The following is a 14,772-nucleotide window of genomic DNA, read 5'->3' as shown; positions in this document are numbered from 1 at the left end:
AAAGAACCAGGTCGTCTTAACTTGAGGGTACGTTTGAGTGTTCTCAATGCATTATGTATATAAAAACGATGGGACAATATATGAGTCATTAAAAATTAACACAAATCGTGGTTCGCAAGTGAATGGATTTCCTGTAGTAGCAGTACACTGTACAGCTTTTGATGCATATGTAAACTGTGCGCAAAGCTTTGAGTTCTCAAATCAATTTTTTGCATGCATTTTTCGCCTTTAGTTATTGCACAGTTTTTTTTTTTTTTGCTTCACTCAGGACATTGTTATACCGAATTTTCGTCTCTGCATAACAGTTTTTTTAGACCATGAAATCTATTTTTTTATTAATTTTATTGCACTCACTCCTGATTGGGCCTGAGAGTCAATGCGGCATTTTAAAATAAGATTGCTTTTCCAACTTACTTCATATCCTTTGAAATCGTATATTGTTCTGGTATTAAAACTGCCGTTGCAGAGATTCGTTTACCAGCAGGACGCCCAGGTTTTCGGCAGTATATGCATTCATTGCGTTCATTCAAATGTTACAAAATACCAATTATTTAATAAGAAAAAAATGCGATATTACAACATTCATCATTGCGGCATGAGGTTGCGCACCCTAAGAAATGCAACCGCGTTACCATGTTCTGAACTCAGCCACAAGTGAATGCTTTCATTCTCAGCTAGCGGGCAATGTTACGCTGGTGTCCACCACTGGAAAAATGGAAAGCGCCCACCTCTGCGATATTTTTGTGTCCCGTAAATATTGATACGTCCCCCAAATATTGATATATGTAACAACATAACAGTGAGCCACGCAGCGGTGGCGTAGCGGTTGTCAAGTACCGAATTCCACTGTTAATGATGATTTCCAGTATCTCATCATGCTATTGGGCCTTCAGAGTATTTGGAGGAGTAGGATGGCTTATAGACACTGTGATGTCGATGCACGATCTGTATGTGATTATTTTGTTGAACAAGTGTATGAACTAAAAGAAATTTTGAAGCAGCAAGACGCTGCGGAGGAGGCCTTGAGTCTGATGAGCGAACTTGTGGTAATGAAAGTCCATTAGACACGGTTGTCAGCCAAGGGGCATGGCAACCACGATCTTTTACTGATGTCATCCTCATCATCAGCCTGACTATACCCAATGCAGGTTGAAGGCCTCTCGCATATTTCTCCACTTAACCCGGTTCTGTGTTAGCTGCATCCACTTCACCCCTGCGAAATTCTTAACCTTATCCGCCCACCTAACTTTCTGCGTATTTACTGATGTATTTGTACCAATTCATGCAATAAAGAAAAAAAAAAGCAGCGGTGGCGTAGCGGTAGAACATCCGCCTCGCATGCAAGAGGACCGGGGTTCAAATCCCGGTGCCGCGCAATTCTCCACCGGATAAAGAAAAAAAAGAAAAAAAAAACCGCGTGTCGATGGAATTGCAAAAACAGGTTTGGGGTGTGACCTGATGCCGGTGAACACCTCCGGCAACGCACTCCCTCACCAGAACAGGAGTTCGCCACCCTGGTGCAGTAATTGGCCGCAACCTCCTATGATAAGCTCCATAAAACCCCGGCCCTCAGTCACCAGCGGCTGCGGAACAACTGACCACGGCGGCGGTCAGACCTGTGACTTAGCTGGGGGTGCTAAGAATGCCTGGCTCCGCTGGACAGGCCGCCATTGGAAACTGACCCTGGCAACGTTTAATGCTAGAACCCTAGCTAGTGAAGCTAGTTTAGCAGTGCTGTTAGAGGAACTACAGGGCATGGAATGGGAGGTCATATGGCTTAGTGAGGTTAGGCGGCCGAATGAGGCATATACTGTACTGAAGGATGGGCATGTACTGTGTTATCGAGGTTTACCAGAAAGGTGACAACTCGGAGAAGGTTTCCTTGTCAATAAGTATATAGCGGGCAATATAGATGAATTCTATAGTATTAATGAGAGGGTTGCAGGCATCGTAATTAGGCTTACTGAAGGTTGTACAGGCCTATGCACCTACATGTAGTTATGATGACCAGGCAATTGCAAGCTTCTGTGAAGATGTAGAATCGGCAATGCGAAAAGTGAAGACGCAGTATACTGTACTAATAGGCGACTTCAATTCTAAGGTAGGGAAAAAGCAGGCAGGAGACAAGGCAGTAGGTGACTATGGCATTGGTTCTAGGAATAGCAGGGCGGAGTTACTAGTTGATTTTGCAGAGCGCAATAACTTAGGAATCATAAATACCTTCTTCAGCAAAGGGAAGAACCGGAAATGAACATGGAAAAGTCCTAACGCAGAGACTAAAAATGAAATCGACCTTTAATGTGTTCAACCCCCGTCATTCTGCAATATGTAGAGGTACTCGGGAAAGTGCGATGCAGTAACCACAGGATGGTGAGGTCCCGAATTAGCCTAAATCTAAAGAAGGAACGCAACAGATTAGTAAGAAAGAAACCCATCAAAAAATTAGCGGTGAGGGGGAGGGCAGAAGAGTTCAGGATCTCGCTACAGAATAGGTATTCAGCTCTAACCGAGGATGGCGACATTACCCTAGAGGCAAGGAACAATAATTTCAGAGATATCATTACTGAGTGCGCGGTAGAAGTAGGCGGTAGGATAGTTAGAGAGGATACCGGTAAGCTGTCTAAGGAGACGAAAGATTTGATTGAGAAACGCCAGAGTATGAAAGCTTCCAATCCAACAGACCAGATCGAATTGGCCGAGATATCAAAGCTAATCAATACGCGCAAGGTGCCCGATATAAGGAAGTATAGCATGGAGAAAATTGAGCATGCTGTAAAGAACGGGGGAAGCCTTAAAGCGGTGTAGAAGAAATTGGGCATAGGCAAAAACCAGATGTATGCGATAAGGGACAAGACGGGCAACGTCATCACTAATATGGACAAGATAGTCAAAGTAGCCGAGGAGTTCTATGCAGATCTCTACAGTAGCCAAAGTAGCCAGGACAGTAATGAGATTGGCGGTAGGGAAAAACAGTCAGACGTTCCCCCAGTGACGAAGGACGAGGTCAAGAAAGCACTAGAAACTCTGAAAAGGGGAAAATCAGCTGGAGAGGATCAGATAATGCAGATTTGCTGAAGGACGGGGGGTTATCGTGCTAGAAAACTGGCCACCCTGTATACGCTGTACCTGGTGTCATCGACGGTACCGGAACCATGGAAGAATGCAAACATTATCCTCATTCACAAGAAAGGGGACTCTAAGGACCTTAAAAATTACAGACCAATCAGCTTACTGTCTGTTACGTATAAGGTATTTACTAAGGTAATCGCTAATAGAATCAGGACAACCTTAGACTGCAATCAAGCGAAGGATCAAGCAGGGTTTCGGAAACGGTACTCTACTATAGATCATCTCCATACCATCAATAAGGTGATAGAAAATGCTCGGAATATAACCAGCCCTTACACATAGTATTCATTGATTACGAAAAAAACATTTGACTCAGTTGAAACCTCGGCGGTGATGTAGGCATTGCGAAATCAGGGGTAGACGAGCCGTACGTGAAAGTGCTGGAAGATATATATATATATATATATATAGTGGCTGCACAGCAACCATAGTTCTGCATAAAGAAAGCAACAAAATTACCATAAAGAAAGGTGTTAGGCAAAGAGACACAATCTCCCCAGTGCTATTCACAGCTTGTTTAGAGGAAGTATTCAGAGACTTGGAATGGCAGCAGTTAGGGATAAGGGTAAATGGAGAATACTTCAGTAATCTGCGATTTGCTGATGAAATTGCCGTGCTAAGCAACTCGGGGGATGAACTGCAAATAATGACTGATGACCCAGACAGGAAAAGTAGAAAGGTAGGCTTGAAAATCAATATGCAAAAGATTAATGTCCAACAGGCTCGGGAAGGAACAGCAGTTTACATTAGGTAGCGAAATACTGGAAGTAGTAGGCGAATATGTCTACTCAGGACAGGTAGTAACCGCAGATGCGAACCATGAAAAGGAAATAACTAGAAGAATAAGAATGGGATGGAGCGCATTTGGCAAGCACTCGCTGATTATGGCTAGCAGCTTACTGATATCGCTGAAGAGGAAAGTATACAACAGTTGCATCTTGCCTGTACTCACCTATGGGTCTGAAACGTGGAGGCTAACCAAGAGAGTTCTACTTACGTTGAGGACAACCCAGAGGGCTATGGAACGAAAAATGGTAGGAGTAATATTAAGAGATAGAAAGTGTGAAGAGTGGGTCTGAGAAATAACTCAAGTTACCGACATTCTAGTGGAAATTAAGAAGAAGAAATGGACATGGGCAGGACATGTAGTGCGAAGAGAGGATAACCGATGGTCTCTGAGGGTAAAAAACTGGATTCCAAGGGAAGGAAAACGTAGCAGGGGGCGGCAGAAAGTTAGGTGGGCGGATGAGATGAAGAAGTTCGCAGGGGTCAAGTGGATGCAGCTAGCACAAAACCGTGTTAAGTGGATAAATATGGGAGAGGCCTTCGCCCTGCAGTGGGTATAAACAGGCTGATGATGATGATGATGATGATGATGATAACAGTTGGCTTCATAACTTGTTTTCATTTGCGTGAGGATTGAACATTGAAGGGCAAGAATTCAGTTTACAAACATTAAGAATTTCCCAAGTGGTAGCAGTTGCGAATGACGCCATTATGGACATTGCAAGACATGTTACCGTAGAATAAAGTATTTTATGTTCATCGCTCAATGTTTCATCCATTGAGAACATGTGTGAACGTAACGCAGGGGTTCGGATCAACGGATTAAATGTCTCATCGTGACCCACAGCATTTAGGAACTGATGAGTATATACCATCTGCTTCAGTAAGTTTAAACTACGCGAGGATGCCTTCAAATTCCTTCCATTATTAAGTTGCGTATCTCAAGCGGCTTCTCCTAGGTTATACAAATTGTTTCCGATATAATTGTGTTAAGCTATTCCTAAAGACCCCTTCATGGATCACTGCCTTGTCGTGGCGGAGGGGCTTGCGAAACTCGATGAAGTCGTGAGCTCTGCTGTGTAGGGCCACCCGAAATAGACAGGTCACGGCAGAGAGTTCTGACAAAATGTGATTCACTGGAGAAGGTAATGGCAACCCACTCCAGTATTTCCTGCCAAGAAAACCCTATGGCCAGTCACAATATCAATAATGATATGGCGCTGGAAGATGAGCCCCCCAGGTTGGAAGGCGTCCCACATGTTACTGGGGATGAACAAAGGGCGATTCCTAGTAGCTCCAGGACGAATGAAGCGGCTGGGCTAAAGCCAAAAGGACGCTCAGTTGTGGATGTGTCGGGAAGCGACCGGAAAGTCCGATGTTGCAAGGAGATGTATCACATAGCAACATGGAATGTAAGATCTATGACGCAAGGTAAACTGGATATCGTCAAGCCAGAAATGGACAGATTGAACATTGATATCTTGGGTATCAGCGAGCTCAAGTGGACCGGAATGGGAGAATTTAACTCCGGCGACCATTATGTCTTTTATTGTGGGCACGAGTCCAAGAGAAGGAATGGGGTCGCTCTCATAGTAAACAGAAGAATGGGCAAAGCAGTGCTAGGGTACAACCCCAAAAACGACCGAATGATTTCACTTCGGATCCAAGGTCACCCTTTCAACATAACAGTTATCCAAGTCTATGCACCGACCACTACTGCTGAAGAAGCTGACGTTGAGAGATTTTATGCGGACCTACAATGCCTTTTAGACCGCACCCCATCATCATCAGACGTCGTTTTTCTCATAGGAGATTGGAATGCTAAGGTAGGGAATGAAGAAATATCCGGAATTACAGGCAAGTTCGGTCTTGGTGAGCCAAATGAAGCTGGGCAGGGGCTAGTAGGGTTTTGTCAAGAAAACAACCTGACCATAGCGAATACTCATTTTTAACAGCACAAGAGGCGCCTGTACACATGGACTTCACCCGACGGTCTGTACAGGAATCAGATCGATTATATTTGCCGACAGAGATGGAGAAGCGCTATACAAGCAGTAAAAACAAGGCCTGGGGCCGATTGTGGCACCGATCATCAGCTTCTTGTTGCCAGGATTAAGCTTCGATTGAGGAAAACGCAGAAAACTAGAAGGCCTTTCAGGTATAATCTGGATCAAGTTCCATTAGAATATGCTGTGGAAGTGAGGAATCGATTTCAAGAAATAGATCTAGAAGACAAAGGAGTCCGAAGAGATGTGGACTGATGTTTCATGATATAATACAAGAAGTTTCTACTAAGGTCGTTCCAAAGCAAAAGAAATGCAAGAAAGCAAACTGGTTATCTGAAGAGCCTTTGCAAATAGCTGAGGAAAGGAGGATGGCAAAAGTTATCGGGGAAAGAGAACGATACAAGGTTCTCAATGCGGATTTTCAGAAAATAGCAAGGAGAGATAACAATGCCTTCCTGAACATACAGTGTCAAGCAGTTGAGGACAACAGCCAATTAAGGAACACAAGTGCTCTGTATAAGACAATCAAAGATATCAAAGGAAGCTTCTGTGCTAAGATGGGCGTGATAAAGGACAAACGAGGCAAGGACCTCACTGAAGCCGCAGAGATAAAGAAGAGGTGGCAGGAATACACAGAACTGTACAAGAAGGACCCGAATGTACAAACCCAACATAAGACGGTTGTGATCACTGATCTCGAGCCGGGCATCCTGATGAGTAAAGTTGAATGGGCCTGAGCCAGCCTTGCTAAGAACAAAGCTAGCGGAATTGATAGCTTTCCAGCTGAGTTGCTTCAATACCTCAACCATGACGCTGTTAACATTCTGCATACATTATGTCAGAAGATTTGGACAACCCTGCAATGGCCACAGGATTGGAGGAGGTCAGTTTACATCCCTATTCCAAAGAAAGGCAGTGCCAAAGATTGTTCCAACTACCGCACGATCGCGATTATTTCGCATGCTAGCAAGGTGATGCTGAAAATCCTCCAAGGTAGGCTGCAGCAGTAAGTGGATCGGGAGCTTCCGGACGTGCAAGCTGGGTTTCGCAAGGGCAGAGGAACTAGAGACCAAGTCGCCAACCCTCGCTGGATCATGGAAAAAGCAAGAGAGTTCCAGAGACCCATCTACTGCTTTATTGATTATGCGAAAGCTTTTGACTGCGTAGATCACAGCAGATTGTGGCAAGCTCTCCAAGAGATGGGAGTTCCAATTCACCTCATCTGTCTCCTCAGGAACCTGTATGAAGGGCAAGAGGCCACAGTCAGAATTGGGCATGGTCTTACCGATTGGTTTCCGATTGAGAAAGGAGTGAGGCAAGGCTGCATACTGTCGCCCTGCCTATTTAACCTATATGCAGAGTGCATCATGAGGAAGGCTGGTCTGGACGAGTCTTCAGCTGGAGTGAAGATTGCTGGAAAACGTATCAACAACCTTAGATATGCGGATGATACCACTTTAATGGCAGAAAGTGAAGCGGAAATCAAGAGACTTCTGATGCGCGTACAAGAAGTGAGTGAGAAGTTTGGGCTTAAACTGAACATTAAAAAGACAAAGATCATGGCGTCTTGCCCTATCAAGTCCTGGAACATCAAGGGACAAGAAGTGGAAGCTGCGACAGATTTTCTCTTCTTGGGCTCCAAGATAATCCTGGAAGGAGACTGCAGCCATGAAATTAGGAGACGCCTGCTTCTGGGAAAGAGAGTAAATATTAGCCTTGACCGCCTAGTAAAGAGCAGAGACATTAGTCTGCCAACCAAGATCCGTATAACTCGTGCTATGGTCTTTCCAGTTGTGTTGTATGGATGCGAGAGTTGTACTGTGAACAAGGCTGACCGCCGAAGAATTGACGCGTTTGAATTGTGGTGCTGGCGAAGACTCTTGAGAGTTCCTTGGACTGCCAGAAGATCAAATCAGTCAATATTGTCGACCATAAACCCTGACTGCTCATTGGAGGGTCAAATTCTAGAGTTAAAGCTCAGCTACTTTGGTCATCTGATGAGAAGAGAGGAGTCGCTGGAGAAAGATTTGATGTTGGGAAAGGTTGAGGGTCGCCGGAGAAGGGGTAGGCAGCGAACGCGATGGTTAGATGGCATCCTCGAGGGACTGCAGATGAAGTTATGTGATGTTAGGAAGATAGTGAGAAACCGGAAAGCGTGGCGTGACATGGTCAATAGGGTCACGAAGAGTCGGACACGACTGAACGACTGAACTGATTCCTAAAGAGCAAACTAAAGCATAAAGCGGTGTCACCCGTCGAACGCCTTCCCAATTACAAGCACTTCATTTGAAAATCATTGACGTTATCCTACACTTATTGAATGAGTAAAGTCGCATCTGTAATTAATTACGTTCATTATATGGCGAAGTAACTAGATACTGACAGTGTCACCATTTTCCCCACATGCAAACGCAAAGCGACGAACAGCAGGTGTGTAAAAAACGACGCTACACATGCGGTACTATTCCCTTCAGATTCTTATTCACTTGAATTTAATCTGTCTTTTCTAATCAGTGGGGACTTTTTTATAGTATTATAATAACTTTGAGTCCACATAGGTTCCATTTCTACTGGATTCATGCGTCGCCACTCCCCCTAGTGGGTATGTGTTTATATTTAGGGAAACAAGAACAACAATTATCGGCACTAGGGGAGGCGTATGAAACCTAATTTTATGGCTATGTAGCCTAACCCAGCCGTTTATTAATGGCGATCAAATAAGATAAACCATATCAGTTTCGTCAGGGGTAATTTTCAGCGTTTAGCGTGGGTCTGTAATATGCCATAATTTACTCCCAGTACATAAAGAGCATTATACATCGTGGCCATACTTTTGCAGCTCTGGGTAGGGCACCTTATGCAGAGGCAAAGTTACCAGAGGTGGTTGAATGGACCAATAATGATTGCACCATTTAGATGCACCAAATTTGTCGAAGTCATCTTGGTGACTGTCAGAGTCAACCCTAAAGCTCTACGTAGATCCCACACTTTGCAAATAATTTTTATAAAGCGTACCTGGCGTCGGCCCGCCACCTATTAGAGCCAGGCTTGGCCGCGCGTTCGTAGCCTTCCTGATGACGTCAACGGGCTTGCTTGGGGGCGCCCTGTTATATGGCGCGTCCAAGTGATCCGGGTGGAACGTAGTTCAATGGGGTACCATAGAAAACTGCCTTCTTTATTATGTTTATGCATAAACTTTAAAAAACTTTGTGTTGCTGAGATGTAATGTACTAAGAAAACTGATGTGCGTTTGCTAGTTTTAGTAAATAACCTTTCATGGTCTTTTCACAGTGACCTCAAGAGAAGGCAAGTATTGAATGGCGCCGAGATAATCGGGCAGGCGGATGATCTTACCAAGTTTACACATAATGCAGTCTTGATGAAGAGGAGTTTAACTGGAGGAATATGTGAGATATCTGCTTCCTGCTCTGAACATGAGCAGAATAATTGTATTCATGATGAAACAAAATTCAAGTACCCACAGAAAAGTTTTAGAAGGGGTATGAGCGTGTATACTGGATTTTTTAGGGAGAGAGACAGCAGCCGTAATCTGCGAAAGTCAATTTTATCAACACCTTGTTGCCTCTGCATGCGTCAGTTAGTACATCTCAAGTCGAAGCTAGTATGCGGCAAGAATTGTCATTTCTGCTGTATCAAGCACACGTCTTACAAAAGGCTAGTAGGTAAGGAATAAAGAGAATACCAAAATTCTTGCGAATCGTGGCCCTTGGATCTGAAAATACGCCCATGCACCTACACTGAAAACTTTGTACTATATGCTCGGAGGCGAAGAGGATAAAAATTCTGTTTTGTATATAACATCGAATAAAGATAGGAACACAATCGCACTCTGTGAACGTATTTCGGAGCAAAGCTTTTTTTATTCTATAATCGACAAGAGAAAGCCCTTCGAAGCCACTGCAAATAAATATAAATAATGAAAGCACAGCAACGGCCGTAAACCTATATTCAATTTCCGACGACGCCTTGAGAAAGAGGGCGCGTTGCTTCCGATAAGGGCACTACAGCCGGCATCATACTGCTGACCGCGTAAAAAAAAATGCTTTTTGCACGCACTTGGAAGTTGCTTTCACATTTGTTTCCATGGTGCTTATCTGCAACTTCACGCACACTGTTCAACCCGATAGCCGGAAACATTCCCCGGAGAACACTGTTTACAGACGCCTTCTCAATAGAAGCAAGCAAAATAAGCTACGTAATAAAAATATACTGTATTATAAATACAAGAATATTTTCTGATAAACACCTGCGCAATGCACCAGCATTAGCTCTATCTGTTTTCTTTGCCAGCATGTACGAAGATGAATGTTATTGCATTTATTCTAAAGTGCCATGCGCAGCCACAATTTCGGGAGATACTCTGGGCTTCCTAGGACATAAAAAGGAAGCGTTTGATACAGACCAGACGAAAGTACATCTAGCAAAAAACAAAAATCGGCAGATTTTGTTGACGACTCCCTTGAATTGTAAATAGGCCAAGGCTAGATAAACTATTGCTAAGGACGTTCGTTTTAAAGGGAACAAAAAAGTTGTTGGCTCCCACCTAAGATATGGAAGCTGATCTATGTTGCTGTGGCTTACCTGGTTAAATAATTTAAATTTACTCGTCTTTGTTTATACCAGCAGGTTAATAACTTACGTTTGTCGCTTAAGCCATTCAAGTCGCTTTCAGTTTTAGAACGTGGCACTTGCCATTTTTGTTTAGCTATAGTTAGTTTCTAAGTTTCTGTACAATACCCTGTACGCGATTATTGGCGCACAATTAGCGTTCTCATTGAGTGTAGTGTATATATACTTTCATTAGAGTAAGAATTTATGCGCCCTAAAATGTAATATATACGTCCTCGTCACGCAGTTTCCAGTCTTACCCTTATATGAAAGGCTGTTGACATGCAAGACATGCAAGCGCGCTGCTGGAATATCGAAGTATTCATTATTGTCATTGTCAGTCTCATTAAGACCATCACCGGAACAAATGCTCTCCTATATTCCCTTAATTCACTGGCTCCTATGTCATTCGCGGCCCGATGATCCCCACGAAATTTCTGATCTCGTCTGCTCGAGCACATAATTTTCTGTCACCCCCTACTGCACTTGCCATTTGTGTTGAATAATTTGTGCTACTCATAAACATCATCGGCTATTTTGACTGCGCATACCATGCTCGTAATTGCTTCGTATAATTTCGCTTATTGGACGTATGGCTCGAACACGAGTTCGACGAAAGCGGAGGTTTTGGCCATCGAGTATCTATCTGAGAAGAACTCTGTTTTAATGAGATGCACGTAGCAATATATAGAGCGCCATAAATGTATCGCCACTACAATCTGTCCCAAATTAAATCGTTGATAGTGAGTAGTTACTGAAGTGGGGTTCTCACCTTAACTGGGTACCATACGAACACAACGGGCACAGTGATGGTTAGATCAGCGTCTTTAACGTTGTCGTTTCCAGAATGGTCTAACCGTAAGACCCACCATGACGAGCGGCCTTGGAAATACTAAATTCCACAATTGAGTGAAAGCTAGTTTCAGGAAAGAATTATAATGTCACCGGCAAACGTAGCAATCAGCAGAACAACCCAGCCCCCTTTTTTAGTGAAGGAAAGCTCGAGAGAAAACAGTACGCCGCTCAGCCACGTGTCATGACATGGTTCGGCCACTTGGTGGAGCCAGAATGTGGACAGCGGTGCGGCCCCCTCCTTTCCAAGAGGCATCGACCCGATGCCGAAAATGTACGCGAACGATGAAAAAACTGGGTAAGTTATACGGCCAAGAGTCTGGTGTTGCTATGAACCCTAGAAACGGCTTAACGGGTATAATACGCCTTCATTCTGGCGACGTGAACGGACAGTGCCTTGTGGTAGCAAATGGCAGTTCACTGCGCTCAGGAGGCAGAGCACCTCTCAGGGGCTAAAGAAACGCCGAAGAAGCTTTTCAGAGCGTCCTCGCAAATGCATTGGGCTCCACACCCAGATTTGGTCAACGGGAGTGTAAATCACCTGTCGGTGTTGCAGGTTGTAGCACGTCAACTCAATATATATATATATATATATATATATATAATAGTAACTGTAGTAGCGTTGGGCGTCGTGTTCTTGTTGGTGCCGAAATCTCTGCCGGGCAAGTTGGCGCGCGGTTCCTGCGTAACGAATAAACTGGTCCGCCCACGACAGTGGAGGGATCTGAATCCTGAAGAAGCATGGTATCTAGCATACATATCATATCGGCAATTTCTCTGTTAAGCCGCTAAGTATATCCATTTGCTTGAGGATGGTAGGCCGTTGTCCTGCGATGGGTGGTGAAAAAGAGTCGAAGGACATCGCTCGTGATCGAGTGACGACATGAAAGAGGTTCTCCTGTCAGTTAAGACTGTTGGAGTACCGTGGTGAAACACAATGTTGTCAATGATTAAATGGGCAACTTATACTGCCGTACCGCTGAGAATAGCATTGGTCTCACAGTAGCGGCTGAGGTAGTCAGTGGTTACCACTATATACCTGTTACCCATGGAGGACTCCGGGAGTGGGCCGAGTAAGTCTATTCGACCTGTTGAAATAGGGATTTCGGGGGATCGAAAGACTGCAAGAGCCCAGCTGGTTTAGTCGGAGGTGTCTTCCGTCGCTAGCACTCACGGCAGGTACGGACGTTGCGGTGGACAACGGCAGCTAGCCTGAGCCAGTAGTATTTTCGGCGTATCCGTGCCAAGGTGCAAGAAAAACCGAGATAGGCGGAATAAAGGTCGTCGTGGCAAACACGAAGAACCTCATCCTGAAGCGGTGTAGTACCTACAACGCTTCATGAAATCTGAAAAGTTTTAGAAATCACTATCTCTGGGTTCTACAGTGATGAAACATTATTTGAGGCATATTATTTCCTGTGTGGACTTTCGCTGTTTGCCAGCATGATTAATATATACGAGATTTTTAGACTTCCTAAACAGTGAAAAAAAGGGGCGCCCCTGAAATACCCCCACTGGGAGTTGCGGTCTCGAGAGTGCCATTCACTCTCGTTGCTAGAGAGCCAGTTTCGCACCAAACGTGTAATACAAACGTATAAGTACAAACGCTAAATTATGTTGTCTCCATTAAGCATTGCTTGTAGTCCGAAAGCAGCAGCGTAAAAAAATGCTATTTAGACAATATTGGGTCTACAGATAACAATCTAACAGAACCAAATTCCAAATTTAAAGAATGATAATTGTGTCATTTCTTCGTGCAGTGAAATTTCCGTAGTAGTGCGTCCAACGGCTTCTGGGAAAATAGTAACAGACTGTGGCCCTTCCATGCATCTTCTCTTTGCTTTACCGTTTCCTTCTGAAAGGAAAACCGTGAACTGTATAAAACAATTGTAGCAGTGGATTTGAAAAAAAATTGGGACATCATTATTGCCCTTAGAACACCTTCAAACAATAGCTGCCGATAGATAACATTCCAAGCAACATATCTGCAACCTTCATATAACTATAGCCTGTCCAAACTGATGACTTAGAATCACCATCTAACTATTACACTGAAACTCGTTTCTGCTTGAAATAGATCATGCTTACAGATCTTAAATCAGTGCTTAGAAGTTCGCAATTGTAGCAGATTGGCTGGTTTCTAAAAGCTGAGCTTGAGTTGCAGCAAAGAATATTTAAGTTTCCTTGCCTGATTATAAGCGTCTCTTTTTTATTGAGAATTCTGCGTGAAAATATATTAGAAGTTTGGTTCTTGTTTTTACTGTTAATTTAATTTATATCTCTGCTTATAATAGCTGAAGTCAGTGAGCGTGGCTACGGTAACTGCGAATAACAAAATTAGGGTTTTTTTTTTTCGTTTGGTTTGTGGGGTTTAAGATCCCAAAGCGACTCAGGCTATGTAAGACGCCGTAGTGGAGGTCTCCGGAAATTTTGACCACCTGGGGTTTTTAACGTGCACTGACATCGCACAGCACACGGACGCCACTCCGTTTCGCCTCTATAGAAACGCAGCCGCCAAGGCCGGGATTCAATCCCGCGTCCTTGGGCCGCTGGGCCACCCCGGCGGGGCCAGAATTAGGTCACCTCATCTTTACTGAACGCATTTTTTTTACCAAAAGAGAGGTCAAAAAGACCTTGACAGGCGCCTGTTTTTTAGCTTACAAGTTCTCTTACGGCCATCTGTCACAGGCAGATAAAATGATAAAATGCGTACCATGACCGCTCCTTGAGCAGATTTCCGAGGTCCTGTTTTGAATGTTGACAGGAACGAAACCATAAAAGCTATATTCTCCTTGCACGCAGAAAGCTCAAAGCCATGATGCTTTCCTTCCCAATAACAGAGGAGGCGGATCATCGTAGCGAAGTGCGTAAGTGTACACTTATGCGAGGTTGCCTATTCAATCTTCCTCCTCATAAAAAAGCACGCATACTCAGCTAGGAGGCTAGGAATGGATACGAACATTTTCTTTGGGTGGCTGCAAACATGCCAGAAAAGAAAATAATGAAAAGTTCGCTCCATTTTGTTCAGAAGAAGTAGAGTGGAATAGCGGATGCCAAATGTACAAACACTAGTGGCATGGCTGACATGGACGCAAAAAAAAAAAAAAAACAGCGTTGAATAACTAAGATGGCCATCAAAAATTTTGCGCCTTTCCAAGTCAGCTTTTATACAAATAAAGGCAGCGTACTTTCATTCAAATAGATTATATCACTGATGCGGGCTCGCAAAGCTGCAGCTTCAGAAGACGACGCCAAAAACGTGCATTTTACCATTAGTCTGAGGACGGAGTGAGCGAACGAGTCATCAATCCTACTTAGAGAATAACAAATCTAGCATAGCTCTACAACTGCCGCAGTGCTTGGATGCATC

The sequence above is a fragment of the Amblyomma maculatum genome, chromosome 8 (genome assembly GCF_055883805.1).
Source record: "Amblyomma maculatum isolate TAMU_Amacu chromosome 8, ASM5588380v1, whole genome shotgun sequence".
Lineage (NCBI taxonomy): Eukaryota > Metazoa > Arthropoda > Arachnida > Ixodida > Ixodidae > Amblyomma > Amblyomma maculatum.
This window is presented reverse-complemented; position numbering follows the sequence as displayed.